We start from the raw sequence: 18,852 nt of genomic DNA on the forward strand, positions 1-18,852 counted from the left end.
AAAACGTAAAAGGTTTAAAATGGCATAATTCGGATCAAAATTCTGGCAGCGACTACTACATAATTGTCTCCATATTGAACAAGCCCTTAAAAAGCGCAGGCCTTACGCGCCAACCGTCGTTGAGTGGGATCAATTCAGAGATATCAGGAGGGCTCAAAAACTGGAGCCCATCAGAAACATCGAGGAATAAGCGATAGCGCTCAAATCGGACGTTAGAGAGGCGACAAAAGCGCTAGAAGGGGATAACGCCCCTGAGATTGCGGACAGCCGTCTTCTGCATATGTGGGAAGCTAAAAAGCATGGAGCGTCGTTTCAAAAAGCAGAAATAGAACTGCAACCGCAGAAGGAGGATTACAAAATATAATAAAAAATCAAATATTATACTTTCAAATTATGCGCACAAAATTGGGACAAGTGTGACAAAATGGAGGGGAGCATGAACCTTTCTAATACCCTGTCACACGGACACTGTAAAGGTACTTTGAACTAATGCTCTATTACTCTAAGGACGAACACGCGCTGCCACACGGACGCGCCAAAGTACACCTATCTCAAAGGAGCTTCGAAACAAGGCAGCTCGAGTTCGTCCTTTGAGGCTTCAAGGGAGTACTCTCTCTCCCAGCGAGTTAACAGCGTAAATAAATTGAGAAAAGAAACGTTCAATTTTCATTTTATAAATTCACTTCATAAGATTAGTGGTGTTTTAAAATATAAGATCATTTGTTTTGTGCCAGTCTCGCCACGCCATACTCTCGTTCCAGATATACGAGCGTCACGGGAAATATGCCGCCATGTCGGCCATGTTTGTTGTTTGTAGCGAGTAGCGACGGAGAGCAGCTCGTCACATCTGCGGTGCTGTTGCCAGTAGACTCAGGTTGCCACTGCTCGCCCACGATTATCGCACGTCGAGACTGCACTGCTCTTTTTTTTTTATACAGTTTCGTGCTTGTTTTTTTTTTGTGTGTGTGCGCCGACAAAATGAGTGGCGGTGAACCTGCGGCGTCTGACAGTGCCAAACCGATAAAACCGCGCACCACGTGGACCGAACGGGAGACTTGGGCTCTCACCGCGATATGAGAAGAGCATTTAGATAGCCTCAGGGCAGAGAAGAGAAACGCCAAAGTATGTGAGGCCATCACGCAAGGCCTCGCCCGAAGCGCAAGAGCAGAGCTTGTACAAAGTGACTGCGACGCGTTTCTCTGCGGGGATGGGCTCACGCATGTTTGTGACTTGTCGCTCCATTGCTCAGCGAAAAGATTCCCGGAATTGTCGGTTACCTAAACTAGGCAGCGTGTCTTCAAACCACCGTTCGTTACGGGGGTATGCCCACACTTGCCGCCGCACTGTGCGCCGAGACGAGGCCAGTGCTATAAGCAAGGCGTTATTCGCCAAGAGACGCCGCCTTATTTCACGCACCTTTCGCCTTGATAGCGCAAGGTCCATGGACGACGACAGAACCACACTCATTGCAAGCGCAATTTCAAATTTTCTCTCGTCGTCGCGTGATGGATGGAGACCGCCGAACACAAGGCATACCAGAAAAACGTGACCACAAAAACAACGATCGCAGGGGCAAAAGAACCAAAGGGAACAACCGAAGAATGAAGCTGAGCCTGAGCCAGACTGAGCGAGTTGGGCTCAGTGTGGCCAGCACTGTGATGTTATGCTCTGTACTTGAAAAATCATGTCATTATTGCAGTTAAAATTGCGTTTCTTTAACATAATACGGTTATAAAACTAATTTACTAAAAAATGTGACATTTCTGTATTTACATGTGCAGTGGGATTTGCAATTTTAATAACGCTCTTCGCCGATGAGGGCGCTAACAACTTCTTGCGAAGGTCGTTCCGCGACCGTGTAGCACGGAAGAACTCCCTTAAAGTAGTGCACCTTTGGGAGCGTAAAGGAGCATTAGTTCAAAGTGCCTTTAGAGTGCCCTTGTGACAGGGGTATAAGACATGGAGCTTCCTCCGGCACTTGCTGAACCCTAAATACTCAAAGACGCAATCCGGTATAAGATTGGCCAAATGGGGGCACGCGTTCGAAGGGAGCGATGATGATTTAATGAGCAAATTAATTGAGACGTACGTGGGGGAATCTTCCCGAACTCCACTTCCTACTATGGTGGAGCGCCTAACGAGGCTCTGGACGCCCTCATCACAGAAGCTGAACTAAGGGCATAGATTGTAAGACTTAAAACGAGGTCGTCTCCTGGCCCAGGCGGGGCAACGAACAAAATGCTGAGGAACCTAGACGATGAATCCATTAGGTAACGAACGGAGTACGTGCAGGAATAGTGGGGAAAAGGCGAACTCCCGCAACAGTGGAAGAAAGCAAGCATTACTTTAATACCGAAACCAGGGAAGCCACCTCAATTGGCAGATTTTCCACCAGTTTCCTTAACTTCATGCGTTTAGAAATTGATGGAACACGTCGTCCAGACCATGCTGATGAGCTTCGTGGAGCAAAGCGATCTGTGGCCACATGAGATGGTCGGGTTCTGGCCTCACTTGTGTACACATGACGGGAAGCTCCAAATCAAACATGACATAACAGACTTAAGGTCTAAAGATGCGAAAGCCATTTTCGGGCTGGACCTCAAAAAGGCTTTCGGCAACGTGAAGCATGAGGCGGTCCTGGAAGGGCTGAACAAGGCTAATGTAGGTACCAGGACATATCGGTACATCAAGGGCCTCCTGGCGGGCAGAACTGCCTGTATGAAGTTCCCAACGCTGGAATCCGCTATTGAGCTAGGGAGTAGGGGTACGCCCCAGGTATCGGTGCTGCCTCTCCTACTCTTCAGCGTGGCTATGAGAGAGCTCCCCGAGAAATTGGCAAAGCTCGATGGATTAAAATTGAGTATATATGCAGATTATAACCCCCTTGTGTCAACCGGGGAAGTGATTCGGCCGTCGAAAACCTGCTCCAGGGTTCCACCGACATCATAGTCGAGTACTAAGCCAAGAGAGGCCTAGCATGCTCGCCGCTGAAATCAGAGGCATTTATATATAATCTGAAGCACTTAAGGTGCAAGCCACCGTCGGAGGTCAAATTTAAAGTGCGGGTAAGGAGGCACAAATAGTCGAGCGAATCACAATCTAGGGCCTGATTCTCCAGTCACACGGAAATAATGGCAAGACTATCAGAAGGCTGGAGAATCAGGCTATGCAGACCCTGAGCCTAATTAGGCGGGAGGCCAGCAGGGGCCGAGGGTTAAAGAAAAAAAGTTTGATAAAACTGATACAGGCGTACATCTTCGGTCGGGTGAGCTACGCAACGCCGTATCTAGACTTGAAAGCGGTGTAAAAAGAATATTCACTTTCTAATGATAAAATGCGTAAAAATAGCGCTAGGTCTGCCCATGTGAACATCCACAGAGAGACTGATGGCTCTAGGGGCACACATCTCCTGGGGAGAATTGGCAGATGCGGTGCGAACCTCTCAAATTGAGAGACTTAGCACCACGAGGACACGAAGAGCCATCCTCACCAAAGTTGGAATGAAACCGGACAGGGGTCCCACGCAAAAGGTGCAGGTAGATAGGAAATCAGACAAAATTCTGATAATCCCCCCCCCCCCCCGCCCTTCAAAAAAACATTCACCCGGAATATAACAAACACAGGAGGCAAAACTGAGCCGATGCATTAGAAATTAGATTCGGAGAAATTTCGGAACATGAGCGGGCCTATGTAAACGCGGTGGAGGTGGTGGTGGTTTTACGGTGCCAACGGTCGTCATTGGGCGGGGCAATCCCGTGACAGCTGCCACTTTGCGCGGGCCGAGCATAAAAGTTGCCGAGGAAATTGCGATCGTGTTATAGCTTTGTTGGAACAGAAGCGAAGTTTGTCATCAGTGACAGCAAAACAGCAATAAAAAATTTATGCAAGGAAAGGACCTCGCCCTTAGCGTTCAGAATCCTAGGTCAGAGAAAGTTCATGAGGAAAATTTTAAAAATTTGGACTCCGGCGCACGAAGCCGTCCCCGGCAACGAGGGGGTCCACGAGCTGGCTCGAGATTTCTACCGCTGAGTCGCTACAGGGCCCCTCGATGACCGAAAGAGCGGAGAGATAATGCCAAAATATGGGGAGATAGAGCAGCATTCTAGATAGGAGCGTAGACTGGCACCCCGCCAGACCCGAAATTAGACTACAGAGAAGCAGTCGCGTGGAGGCGACCGCAAACTTATACGTATCCGCAACCGAGACACCTGGAAGACCCTGCTGCGCAGCTCGGACCCTGAGCTCCAGCTCCTGCTTGTCCAACTGGCTGAAGAGGCTGCTGGGACCCAAGGCCTCCCAGCCTGCATCTGAGGCGGCGGCACCCGCCCCCTGATCTGCGTGGGGGGGGGGGGGGGGATGTTGGATAGATCACCTTATTCAATGGACCTTAAAGTTTGCTCCATTCATCCATCGACGAAACCCGACTGCAGAGCAATGGGAGACTGCTATCCAGCGACCGCTGTCAAGACCAACAAGGTCTGGTACAGCGAGCTCAACGGGTGGTAGTGGCCAGCGGTGCCCTGGACAGAGAGCAACTGTCCATTGATTTAGAGTGGACGAGCTCGACAGAGACACCTCCTGGGACTACAGCCAATGAGAAAACATCTCTGAAGATGCTCCAAAACCGCTGGGCACAATAAAGTTTTCTTCTCCTGCTCCTCGACGAAACGCCTGTAGTAGGCACACAGGTCCAAAAACCTTTTAAAGGACTTTTTTTCGCTAAGGCGCGGGAACTGTGCCATAGCAGCAGCCTTCGAGGGGTCTGGACGAACTCCCTCAGCACTGATCACGAGACTAAAGAAATGGAGCTCCTGGAAACCGAAGTGGCATTTCTGTGGTTTTATCGTTAACTGTGCCAAACACAGGGCATCGCAGTCCATATCACATGACAAAAATATGCGGGTCCCATTGGGCTTTGTGCCTTTAAACCCTGTGTGTTGTTTAAACAGGTAGTTTTTAAGTTAGCAAGGCATGCGTGCTTTGGTAAATTTTCATCCCCAGAAAAACTCTCCATAATTCAAGCCATTATATTACTAAGTGGATATTAACGAGGAGTTGCTCCATACAGCAGAATGTGGTAGCTTTTTTAGTTCTGATAATATAAGACGCACCAAATAATTGCACCATTTCCATGACTAGCATGGGTTCCTAATTGTGAAAAACACTATGTTCTATCACACTGCTAAATTGTTGTGGCCCATTAAATTGTTGCTTCTGAATTGGTACACTTTTTCAAAAGCATTCCTGTGATAGCCAACTTTTCGTTCTTTGTGACACACACTTGCACCTTTGTCTCTTTGAGAAAGCATGTGATAAAATCCTTTATAGAATAATGCCTTGCCTCGTACTGCTCTGAGCAGGATTTAAGTGATCCTTGCGAGCTAACAGCGGTTGGCTCGTGTTAACTCTTCCTTATCCCTCCAACCCTTCAGAACAACCGTCTGCATGCTCGAGGATAACCTATTTGCCAACGTTAATAGGACTGCATTAATAATTAATAGTTTTTACTGTCAGCCATACGAGTCTCCATTACGAGCTGTTATATGACAATGTTTTTTTTTGCTTGTATCCTACCTTGTGTCAAGCGAAGCAACACAGAGACTTCCATTATGTGTTCTGGTTAAAATGCTAGGTGCGTATGTTTACGCATGTGACTTTTATGTGTCTGTGTCATTTCATCCTTATCCTCATCTGAAATGGCCAACCAGGTATGTTATGGGGCCAGCGTTTAGAGAGTTCATAAAAGGATGCCTCCTTCTCCTCTATAATAAAGCAAAATTTCACATACAGTTCTGCCGTCATGAATGAAGTCAGATTACAGCTGCAGGGATTTCCTTACACTGACGGCAGTGAAACGCATGGAAAGGCACAATCCTACACTCAATATTAATTTATTCATAGAGTTGCTGTTCTCCTTACATTAGAAAGACGAGTTTTCATATAATGCCTTAATGAGGATTACAATTTTGGTGCATTATTTCGAAAAAATGAGGCCACAAAAATTGACATTTGTTTGCCTGATACATGCAGCCCTTCCAAGACGGCTTAAAGTGACATACACTCTCTATATGAAGCCGAAAAGTAGGCATAGCCTAGGCAAAGATCTTCGTGCAGCTTAGGGTATGGCAAAGTAAGGTTAACGTAAGGTATGCCTAAAGAGAACTTTGGCAGTTTGAACACCAAACTGGCAATGAAAAAAACTTTACTTTGCTGAAAACGTTGCTAGTAAGCAACAGCTAGTCTGTTCCAAAATTTTATATACGGCAAGTGGTTCAGACAGAACTTAATTTTATCTGCTCTTAGGGAACCAGAATCACTGTTACAATCCGTCATTTTTTGGGGGGGTCAGAAAAAGTCTTAAACACTACTGTAAAGCTATATGAGAGGATATATGCATTTATGCCCTACACACACTTACATGCTTACTTTTATTTAACTGTAGTTTGCAACAACACAGCTTTCACTCTGTAAATATATTTCTACGAATTCTGCTTGAGATAACCACTATGCATGGTCAGTGTATCCTGTTTCCCTGAAATATATCCCAGCCTCAACCAGGAGCCGTCTATACGAAAGCCACTTTACCAGCTCCCACATCGTATTATGTTTACACTGAAGGTAAAAGGCATATATAGCCTTTTACTGAGTACAAAGCAACCACTTTGTTTTCATTCACATGGGCACTTTGAGAATTTTTTGGAGTTGTACAGACAATGTGCCATCGTTTTTCGGCATGTGTCACCAAGGACTTCCCTGAGCATAACTCTCCAGGCTTTTTTGCACTACTGCATTCCAGCTTGAGCAACTCTCATGGCAATATGAGTTCACGAATGACTGCTAAAAAAATAAAACTGGTGGCCCACTCTTACTGTGCAAAAAACATGGGTAAGAATTTCAGCACAGTTATACATGGCTTGGCCGCTTTAGTTGTCACACACTGTGGTGCCTAAATTTTGGCTTTTCTAATGGAATGAAAAACATGATAGAAAGAAAGCAGTATTGTTGCACGGTCATTCTTTGGTCAAATGCAGAACTGCTCAGCTACAACTGTTTTACATATTTGAAGGTACTGGGAATGTCATAATTTTCTCGTGTATTTGAGTTCGTATTTGACAGCAGTGTGCTAAAATATAGAATTTTTTACGCATGCATTAATCAAACATGCACTTCTTATATCGATGAATAGATAAGTGTATTTTGCAATAACAGTTAAGAGGTGAGACAGCAAGGAGGCCTGTTTACATGATAGTGACAACCGACGTTTACAGATGACAACTATAGTGTGAAGCCACAAATTAAGGGGCAATTAGTAATACATGAAAAAAGACTGCAGTGTGCTAGTTTAAATAATTGATGATTTAACCTGCTTCTGATCTCACCTATGTGAATTTTCCTGTTAATTACAGACAATAGAATATGTACTTTTAACCTAGCTTGTTCTGGTCCCGTGTCTTTGGCTTAGAGAATTCGCGATACGAAAAGCGCCGCCGTTCTGAGATCGTTATTGAACGCTGAATAACATTCAATGGGGGTACTCCTCAAATATTAGGGGGAAAAAAGTCTTAGATGCAACCAAAGGTTGCAGATATGGGCGGTCTTTAGCGGATCGGTTTCAGAACCTCGCCTGCCATGTTGCAAATTTTGTTGCGACTTCGTTCGCGGACGTCAGAGTCGGTCGCGCCGAGATCCATGGCTATCAAAGCCGATCGCAGTTTTACCTGCTACGAAAAATCTCACAGCTAAGCATGTCTCGAGTGAGCCACAATATCGGTGTGTGGGTATTCGTACGGCAAGATATCCTCGTGCTTTGCTACGGCACATGTCTTTGCTGCCGCACAGGGGGCACTGACGTACGCGCCAACAGAACGCCGGAGTCGTCCGGTTGGTCGCATGCAGCAAACTTGATCGTAAAACACATCATCCGCCTCGCGCCCTCACGCGGCCGTGGGCATGGTCGCAGGGACGTGCGCGGATGCGAAAAAAAAACGATCGTACAGCAGCCTCAAGGACTTCGTGAACACAGTCGGCTCACTTCGCGCCCCCCTCCCTCGCCAGCTGCCGCGTCAGGTTACATTCGGATGCGCCGACCGTCTTCTTCAGGACGATATCTTTTATGAATACCATCGAGTGCTATCACACAAAGAGACGGCTTTTCGCTCAATGGGGCAAGTGAGGCTTTCGCCTTGAAAAAAAAAATTGAAAACTGAAATTTTCTTGGTGCCCTATAGGCTCGAAGGACCGTACTACCGCTTTTATGTGATGGCGCTTAAAATGGTATTCAAATTCTAAGTAATTACTCATATCAGCATTGATAGTGACTGATTCATCTCGCCAGCAAGAAACCAAGAAGAAAAGAGAAATGATAGGCCGCAGGAACATTTTGCCAAGTGCACGTCGTCTAATGGCTACAGGAATAACTTTTTAAAGCGAGCACTCAAGATGGCTATCGGTATAAAGGCGCGCGTCTGCGGTAATCTTGCAGGTTGCAACAGAGTGCAGTGCCTCGAACTGGCATTCGCCAGGGTGCACTGGTGAAGGCGCCAACTGTCATAGCTGTGCGTGCGGCCGCTGAAACGGCGCGGGATAGCGGCACGAGCCCATCCCCGTTTGATGCATTTCCTCCCTTCGCTGGTCGCCCATCCATTGGTTCGAAACTCAACGCCGGACTCCCACCGGTAAAAATGGGTACAAGCCACCCTGGCCCGGCGCCCGGCTTCTTCAGGGGCGCGTGCTTGGAGGAGGCTCCGCAAACCCCGCTGCGCCCCTTCGGGGGCAAACCAACACTGAGCCTGCAAAGGTGGTTCGTGTTTCACTCACAAGTGAAGAGTTCGAATCAAAGCTTGTACGCTCTAACCAGCGTCAAGTTCAACACTAAGGTCCTCCGTTAGAGGCGACTCACAGTATCACCGCGGTCCTGGGCAAGTCCGGTTTTTCCGGCTGTCCGACTTGGTGAGAAAAAAAGGGCTACAAATGGGCTTGTACCGCACGAGGCGGATTTAACGTTGTTGACGGCGGAACTTATCGCTGATACGTCAGAGCAACTGTAATTGGATACTTATTCCTGTGCTTTCATTTCGTTTTGTCAATTTATGCCTCGTGGCAAATTTGTCGAATAAAAAAAAATCGTTGGAGGCACTCAGACATCTCTTAAAGGGGCTGTGAACGGGGCTCTGCTTAAGTTGCGGCCTGCCTGGGATATTGAAGCACGCCGCTTCACGAATAGTGTCCAGCAAGGATTTTTTAAAGGCGCTTTGTAGAAGCTGAGTTATCTGTAGGTAAAATTTGAATTTCAGCGTCTCCGCGCCTTTCCCTCTCCTCTCGTCACTTTTTGCACGCTGGAAGGTAGGCGCTCCTTCGCCGACCCCCCTATGGGAGCGGAGCTTCCCGACCCGCCCTAGCTAAGCGGTTTATTGGCCGCGGCCACGGTAGCTGCCTCACGTCTGTAAGAATCTAACCAATGGCCGCCTCTCACCATGTCTAGGCAGATGCGGGGAACGGAGGAGGGAGCGAGCATGAAAAAGTCGCCGGGAAGGGCTCGCCAACTTTGACGCGTGATTGTGGGTCGTCTGCTGCGTGTAGAAGAGTATTATTTGGCTCCGGTTTTCATGGAAATGCAGTGCAGTGATTAAGTGAGTTAATGTGCCCTCCTCGGAAGGCGTTTCAGAGCCCCCTTTAAGCGCGGGAAGGCGCAAGCTGTTTGCGACTGAATGCACTGATTCGAATATGAATTTTCCGTGCTAGAATTCATTATCATTCCCTGTCATTACTGTATACAAATCTCAACTAAACCCTGTACCAGCACCAGAGCTCTGTCGTAGTGATTAAGATAGCTCGGCATACTCGTGGGAGAAAGCAGGTGGGTTCCAATTCTGTGCAGTGCCACATGCGATGCACTCCAGGTTGGATTTCCACCCTACCGAAAGACTGTGACCGCAACTGGCTCTCTCGTCGTGTTGCGGGTTGAATGCTGTGTTCCACGATCTGAAGCAACCATTCTTCAGCGGTTTTTCTCCCAACCTTTTTAGTTCCCGAGTTAAGAGTTCCAGCACGTTCCAAGGTCCCAAGTTTACAGGTCCGGTAGTGATCACGTGACTTCGGTGGCGATGTTAAGGAACGACACGGTCACGTCACCGAGGATGTAACGGATGGACGCGAGTTTGAGCCATTAAATGCTTTCGCTTTAAAACGTGCTAGCACCGATAAAGAAACTGAGTTAAATGATGAAACTGCTAGGCAAAAACACAAGCGGAAGTTGATTTCTCGAAGGTGGGTTGCCATTTCACTGTTGAGTTGTTGCATACGACAAGCATCTCGTGCTTGCCTACCCTCCAGTACCTATATGTGCCCACTGATGCCTGAAGTTCTGTGGGAAAACGCTGCCTTCACGACTGTACAGATTTTTTAATTTTTGTGCCATAACTATGGAGACGCCGCTCCCTTTTTGCCAGGGAGATGGAAGTGCAGGCTGATGAGCCTCCTTAAGAACCCGGAGGGTCGGCAGCGGCCGCCCAGCGAAAGCGCCTCTATCACCTGAGTGACTCAAACAGCCAGGACAATGTGGTGTACTCGGCGCCGAGTGATGACTCCTCGACCGACGAAGGGTTCGTGCCGGTCGTTAGCAGGAATGCCAAGCGCAGACAAGCCGAGTCGTCCTCATCGATCCCGTCAACGGCCATCACGGCCCATACCATCTTGTTTGTGCCGCAGCACCCAACCGAAAGCCTGAACCTCCTGAATAGGCAACCCAACTCTGTGTGTCGGAAAGCGTCGTACCGGGGGGAAAGGCGTGCGAATAAACCTCGACAAAAATTCAGGGGCACCTTGTTGACCTAAAGTGCGGTGAGGCGAAAGCCTTTAGCGCGGTGTTGCTGCTTGTGTCGCTGATGTGTGGTGAAGATGTTCATAAAGGTCTGCACAATCGTTCGCTTCACGGCACCTTCGCTGACGTTCATTAGCGCGCGCTTGGTTGCTGGAGACACAGGAGAGCGTTTAGGCGATATCCTTCGAGATAGGCGTTCAGGAGGCGTCTGGCAAGATTGCCTGGGGAGCGATCCTCTCGAACGATGGTGGCGCCACTGATTGACGTCGCACGCATGCGCAGTAGGCTGAAGAGCAGGTGCATTGTCTGCTGCCGCCTTGCGCATATGCATAGTGCCTTCTCGTATACTGAGTTCCCACTTACGACATACTACACCGGCCACTAGTATCACTAAATAACAAATTACCAATTAACTAATAAGAATTATCTTATTACTAATTAACTAATTACTAATCAACTAATTATCATTTGACGGGGCGTAACTTGTCTGCTTACGTAAAGGAATGCGAATAATAATAATAGTAATAATTAATTTTTGGGGAAAGGAAATGGCGCAGTATCTGTCTCATATATCATTGGACACCTGAACAGCGCCGTAAGGGAAGGGATAAATGAGGGAGTGAAAGAAGAAAGGAAGGAGGTGCCGTAGTGGAGGGCTCCGGGAATAATTTCGACCACCTGGGGATGTTTAACGTGCACTGACATCGCACAGCACACGGGCGCCTTAGCGTTTTTCCTCCATAAAAACGCAGCCGAATGCGAAAGCATGTGTTTTGAGCAAAGGAAAGGTTTTTGAGGAAAGGACGCAGTATCTCTCAGATCTCGAAATCTCGGTGGACAGCTCAACCACGTTTTATTGACAGCTATAGTGTGGCACTTTTCAGCGAATATCCCCGCTGGCGATTCATGAGCCTATAAAGGCTTTTTCCTTAAAATGTAATTGCATTTAATTTCAAGGAGCACAGCACTCTATAAAATTTCGCCACCATCACCGAACTAGGTAGTATCAGCGTGCGCCCTCTTATAAAAAGCGAAAACGGTCAGTGCGCAATATTAATTGATATTGCTACGGTTGTGCTTGTGCTTGGAACGCTCGTGCTTGGTGCGCTCGCGCTTGGAACGCGAAGAGGACGAAGTGCGTTTTCTGCGGCTGGGCTTCGCGTGCCCGGTTGTTCGGCTGCGTGGCTGTAAGCTGTTTCCCTGTAAATATATTTTTCCCTTTTGGTGTGCACATCTTCACGTTACATTATTGGTGTGAGGTGCGGGGTACAGCCACAGCAAGCACGGAACTCCGCAGCGGTCGTCAGCTCGCCGGCTCTTCAACCATGACCAGCGAAGGGGCCGCTCCGTCGGCGTCCGCCAACCCGGCGTTCCTCATTGCCCATCCGAGAGATCCTGGGACCTTCAACGGAACGGACGGCGTCGACGTGGAGGACTGGCTCGCAATGTACGAGCGCGTGAGCACACACAACAGGTGGGACCCGACCCTAAAGTTGGCCAACGTCATCTTCTACCTGACGGGCACTGCCAGGGTATGGTTCGAGACCCACGAGGATGAACTCACCAGCTGGGATCTCTGCAAGCGCAAGCTTTGTGACCTGTTTGGTAAGCCATTCGGGCGTCAGCTCGCTGCGAAGAAGGAGCTCGCATGCCGTGCACAAACGTCCACAGAGTCCTATGTATCATACATTCAGGACATATTAGCTCTCTGCATGAAAGTCGACGCCACTATGTCAGAGTGCGACAAAGTAGGTCACGTGCTCAAAGGCATCGCAGATGACGCCTTTAACCTTCTTGTATACAAGGACTGCGGAACGGTTGACGCAATCATCAAGGAATGCCGCCGGTTCGAACAAGCGAAGAGCCGCCGAATTTCTCCGCAGTTCACGCGGTTGCCGAATACGACTGCGACGTCGTCCTGTGTAGACTCGACTCCACCGAGCCGTCTGCCGACATCTGAGAGCCTGACACGACTTGTGCGCCAAGAAGTAGAGGCAATGTTCCCCGTTGCGTTTCATCCACCCGCAACAGACAGTACTCCAGCAGTATCCCTTATACAGGCTGTCGTTCGCAAAGAATTTGCCAATCTTGGGATTCAACCTGTTTGCTCAGTTAGTGCCCCATATGCTCGCCGCATGTCCCCGGAGCTCGGTTCTGAACGTGCATACTACCCTCGACGCAGCCGCAATCCAGATGAATGGAGAACACCTGATGACAGGCCCATCTGCTTTAACTGCTCCCGAGTTGGCCACATATCTCGACACTGCCGAAGCCGTCCGTCCTCGACCTACAGCCGCTACCCGCCGGGTTCTGCATATTCCCGCCGCTCTCCCTCGCCCTCGGAAACGACCTCTTCTGGCCACCACGCTCAGACCCCGCTTACCAACCGTTCGTCGTCACCTCAGCGCCGTCGATCTCCATCGCCCCGACCTCGCCGCCCTTCGTCGCCGGCCCCATATGCCCGCTCCCGGTCGGAAAACTGATGGCTGCAGCGTCTGGGGGTGATGCTGCTCTGACGACCCGACCAGAAAACCCTCCTTTAACTCTTCATGCTCATCGGAACATCCTTAACGTCGACGTGGACGGGGTCCCTGTTACCGCTCTGATCGACACTGGAGCGCACGTCTCAGTCATGAATGCTCGTCTTCGCCGTCGCCTAAGGAAAGTGCTCACTCCTGCCCCCTCAACTGTGGTCCGTGTTGCAGATGGCGGTATGTCTATTGTCGTCGGAATGTGTACTGCTCGTGTTTCAATAGCCGGCCGCCATACTTCTGTGCTCTTCACTGTCCTCGAACACTGCCCTCATGACATCATTCTCGGCCTTGACTTTCTCACCGACCATTCCGCCCTTATAGATTGCGCCACAAGCATCGTTCAACTCGCTCTACCTGTTCCTTCAGAGCCACCGGATCCAATTGTTCACCGACTGTGCACCGCCGACTTTGTCCGCCTGGACCCCGATGCCGCCACTTATGTCCGTTTCTTCTCTGTCCCGCCAGTTCCCGATGGTGACTACATCATTACTCCGGTTCCTGATGTGCCCTTTACACGCAGTGTTGCCCTTGCGCATACAGTTGTCACCATGTCGGCAAATCAAGCGTCCCTTCCGGTTCTCAACTTTGCCTCTTACGTTCAGCCGCTCCCACAAGGTATGTCGCTCGCCACGCTGTGCCCTGCTGCCGAATGCGTCGTATCGGCGGTGAGAAGCGTCCCACCCTCGTCGAACTGCCGCGACTCTGACGTCCCACCACCTGATGAATATGCAAAAATGATTGCTGCTGACCTCTTACCAGGGCAAGCTCACGACCTTCGGTATCTTCTGTCGTCTTTTCGCGACATCTTTGACTTCGATGACCGCCCTTTGGCTCGAACATCTGTGGTCACGCATCGCATCAACACCGGTGACGCAGCTCCTATTCACAGACGACCCTACAGAGTGTCCAGTACAGAACGCACCATCATACAGCAAGAGGTGGACAAGATGCTCAGTAAAGACATCATAGAGCCCTCGTCGAGCCCTTGGGCCTCACCAGTTGTGCTGGTTAAAAAGAAGGACGGCAGCTGGCGCTTTTGTGTTGATTACCGGCACCTAAACAACATAACAAAAAAAGACGTCTATCCACTCCCAAGAATAGACGATGCTTTGGACTGCCTTCACGGAGCCAAATTTTTCTCTTCAATTGACCTTCGGTCCGGGTATTGGCAAATCTCTGTTAAAAAGAAGGACGGCAGCTGGCGCTTTTGTGTTGATTACCGGCACCTAAACAACATAACAAAAAAAGACGTCTATCCACTCCCAAGAATAGACGATGCTTTGGACTGCCTTCACGGAGCCAAATTTTTCTCTTCAATTGACCTTCGGTCCGGGTATTGGCAAATCTCTGTTGATGACAATGACCGCGAAAAGACGGCATTCGTCACACCGGACGGCTTATATCAGTTTAAAGTTATGCCATTCGGTCTCTGTAATGCGCCAGCTACCTTCGAAAGAATGATGGCCTCCTTGCTTCGCGGCTTTAAATGGTCCACATGTCTATGTTACCTCGACGATGTTGTGTTTTTTTCGCCCACGTTTACCACGCACCTCGAAAGACTGGCGAGCATTCTTTCTGTCTTCCGTAGAGCCGGGCTACAGCTCAATTCGTCGAAATGTCAATTCGGTCGCCGCCAACTCACCATTCTCGGACATCTAGTCGACGCTTCTGGTGTCCGCCCGGATCCTGTTAAAGTTAAAGCCGTCAAGGACTTCCCTATTCCCCAGTCGTCTACGGATGTGCGCAGCTTCGTCGGCCTCTGCTCGTACTTCCGCCGTTTCATCAAAAATTTTGCCGGCACCGCTCGCCCCCTGACCGACCTTCTAAAGAAAGACACCCCTTTTACCTGGGGCCCTGCCCAAGAGGAGGCCTTTTCTTCGCTAGTCGACTTACTCACCTCCCCACCTATTCTGGCCCATTTTGATCCGTCGGCTCCGACTGAAGTTCGCACAGACGCCTGCGGTTATGGGATTGGCGCCGTGCTAGCCCAACGTCACCACGGGCAAGAACGCGTTATTGCATATGCCAGCCGCCTCCTTTCTACAGCTGAGCGAAATTCCTCAATTACAGAGCGCGAGTGTCTAGCTCTTGTTTGAGCTGTAGCTAAGTTCCGACCGTACCTGTTTGGCCGTCCATTCTCCGTAGTGACCGATCACCACGCCCTTTGTTGGCTGTCTTCACTGAAAGACCCCACAGGCCGGCTCGGACGTTGGACGTTGCGCCTCCAAGAGTATTCTTACACTGTTCATTACAAGTTAGGGCGTCTCCATCAAGACGCCGACTGCCTGTCTCGGCACCCTGTAGAGCCGCCTGATCCTGGAGACAACGACCTCGGCCCGTGCCTCTTCGCTATCTCCGATCTGGTTAACATCGCGGACGAGCAGCGACAAGACTCTTCCTTGCGTATTCTCATTGATCGCCTCAACTGTGCCAGCCGAGATCCTTCATTGCAACTGTTCGTCATTCAGGATGGCGTCCTATACCGCCGCAACCTTCGTCCTGACGGACCTCCGCTCCTGCTAGGCGTTCCCCACCGTCTCCGTTCATCTGTCCTAGCGGAACTACACGACCTACCGACCGCAGGCCACCTCGGCGTCTCCCGCACATACGATCGGGTCCGACGCCGCTTCTTTTGGCCTGGTCTGTACCGCTCTGTTCGGCGTTACGTTGCCTCCTGCGACCTCTGTCAACGCAGGAAGAGACCACCAACGTTGCCTGCTGGCCTTCTACAGCCTATTGACGTACCTCTCGAACCATTCTACCGTGTTGGACTCGACCTTCTCGGACCTTTTCCGACGTCCTGCTCCGGCAACCGTTGGATTGCTGTCGCGACCGACTATGCGACCCGGTACGCTATCACGCGTGCGTTACCAACAAGTTGCGCAACCGATGTCGCCGACTTCCTATTGCAGAACGTAATCCTTCACCACGGCGCTCCACACCAATTGCTGACGGACCGCGGCCGCTACTTTTTGTCCCGAGTAGTTGACGATATCCTCCGGTCCTGTGGCACGCAGCATAAGCTCACTACAGCTTACCATCCCCAGACGAACGGGCTTACCGAGCGCCTCAACAGGACTCTGACCGATATGCTATCCATGTATGTCTCGCCCGACCACCGCGATTGGGACGTTGCCTTGCCTTATGTAACATTTGCTTATAATTCGTCGCGGCATGATACCACCGGCTATTCTCCTTTCTACCTTCTGTTTGGTCGGCATCCTGCGCTGCCATTGGATACATTACTACCGATTTCTACTGCCTCGACCTCAGAGTATGCACGTGACGCCATCTCCCGAGCAACTATGGCCCGTGAAATCGCCCGAGACCGGCTCACCGCATCTCAGACCTACCAGAAGTCAGTTTACGACCGCCGGCATCGCCCAGTACACTATCCGCCGGGCTCACTCATCCTCCTTTGGTCTCCTTCTCGCCGTGTAGGTCTCTCTGAGAAACTTCTACGTCAGTACAGTGGCCCTTATCGAGTTCTCCGTCAGGTGACCGACGTGACCTACGAGATTACACCTCTTCATGCTCCGACGTCGTCCACTAGCCCTTTGACTGACATCGTTCATGTAGTCCGTCTCAAACCGTACCACACGCCTGCTACATCATCCACTTAGCACCGGGACGGTGCTTTTGCCGCCGGGAGTTATGCTACGGTTGTGCTTGTGCTTGGAACGGTCGTGCTTGGTGCGCTCGCGCTTGGAACGCGAAGAGGACGAAGTGCGTTTTCTGCGGCTGGGCTTCGCGTGCCCGGTTGTTCGGCTGCGTGGCTGTAAGCTGTTTCCCTGTAAATATATTTTTCCCTTTTGGTGTGCACATCTTCAAGTTACATTATGTATTAGATGGGTATTAGATAACCGCTGGTCCTTAAGGGTAATGGAGTGGATTCTAAGAGAAGGCAAGCGTAGCAGGGGTCGGCAGATGTCAGGTGGGCGGGTGAGATTAAGAAGTTTGCGGGGATACGGTGGCCGCATCTAGCAAAGGACAGGGTTAATTGGAGAGACATGGCAAAAGCATTCGCCCTGCAGTAGGCGTAGTCAGGCTGATGAGGATGATGATGAGATGGGTAAGTGGAGGAGGCAGCGGGTAATATTTCGTGGCCGTCTCGAACTTATAGCTTTCCAGTGAGTTGAGTGCATCTTTGAAGGTGATCTGCGGTCAGATCCGATTCTTGAAAGACGTTCTTGGGGCGAATCCATGGCCTTTGGAGGATTATCTTTGGTCGCTCGCATTGTAAAAGATGGCGTGAAACATACGTTGCCACAGCACCGGATCACGCGTAGCTCTTTACTTTCGTAAGTAATTGAGGGATGTCGGAATTTTGATACTGCTGTTGCCTCTTCCGCAAAGCGGTGATGCTACTTCTAAGGGCATAGACGCACAAGCCTTGCTATATGGCCTCTCACTCCTGCTATGTCCCGCAGGTCACCGGCTCTTGGTGTCGCAGTAAGATGGCTTTCTCGGCGACGCTGTATATCTGAGCCAATACTATTACGTGACGGCAACCCGATGCAGACAGACGAGATGACATGATTTTAATGACCTGTGGCCTTGTCATCGTTCTTTGGAGCCCTGTGTCTGCACCACTCCATCGGCTGCGGGTTTTCCGTCCGCGTTGTCCGGCTGTGCCCCAGCCTGCCAAACCCGAACCGACATCGAAGTTGCTCCCCCGCGCCGACCACCCGACACGACGAACTGGAACCGACGCCATGACTGACCCGACCTACCGAACCGAGACGCCGCTCACATGTGAATACACTCTACCCCTGCTCCTTCCGTTTGGCGCATCCAAGAACCTAGGCCGTCAGCTTTGGCGACTGGTTGCTCGGAAGCTTTGTGGACCAGGACTCATTCACGCATCTTTCATCGTGGCGGCCAGCACTGCGCCACCTTTCCATCAATCTTGTACAGTGGTCTCAAGCCCATCACCATTTTGGTGCGCATATTCGTCACTCTCTTTCATTCACGACCGGGACGATCGCTCGGTGGACCCGCGTATTGTGACCAAGAAAACGAAGCTGACAGTGGCGCCGGACGGAGCGCTCGCGCTAGGCAAGCGACCATTAATCATCTCTTGTCCATCGTTCACCACGCCTCATTCTTCGGCTGGCCGCCACTTAGCAATATCATTCCCTGAAGGCCAACCCACATGGAGCGAACTTGCACAACGAACTGGGCGCAGACAACGCCGGCGGGCCGTCGCCGTGCGGCGCCACATGCGGCGAAGAACTGGCCGCCTCTGTTATGATTTCAGCTTTGCTGGATACGGTGTGATTATATGTGCTCAGTAAAATGCTGCAAAGAACAGCTTTGCATTTATAATTACGCCATTATGCTTATTCAATGGCGACAAAGAAGGCAAATTATTCTTCGTGACCCCTTTCTAAACCGATATCTTTAACTTACTTTAGCCTCCCGTTTTCTCTGACGTCAAACAACGCGTGCTGGATAAGTTCAGCAGCTTTGAAAATCCAGAAGCTATATGCAAATTTC

This window comes from Amblyomma americanum, chromosome 7 (genome assembly GCF_052857255.1).
Source record: "Amblyomma americanum isolate KBUSLIRL-KWMA chromosome 7, ASM5285725v1, whole genome shotgun sequence".
In the NCBI taxonomy this organism is placed as follows: Eukaryota; Metazoa; Arthropoda; class Arachnida; order Ixodida; family Ixodidae; genus Amblyomma; species Amblyomma americanum.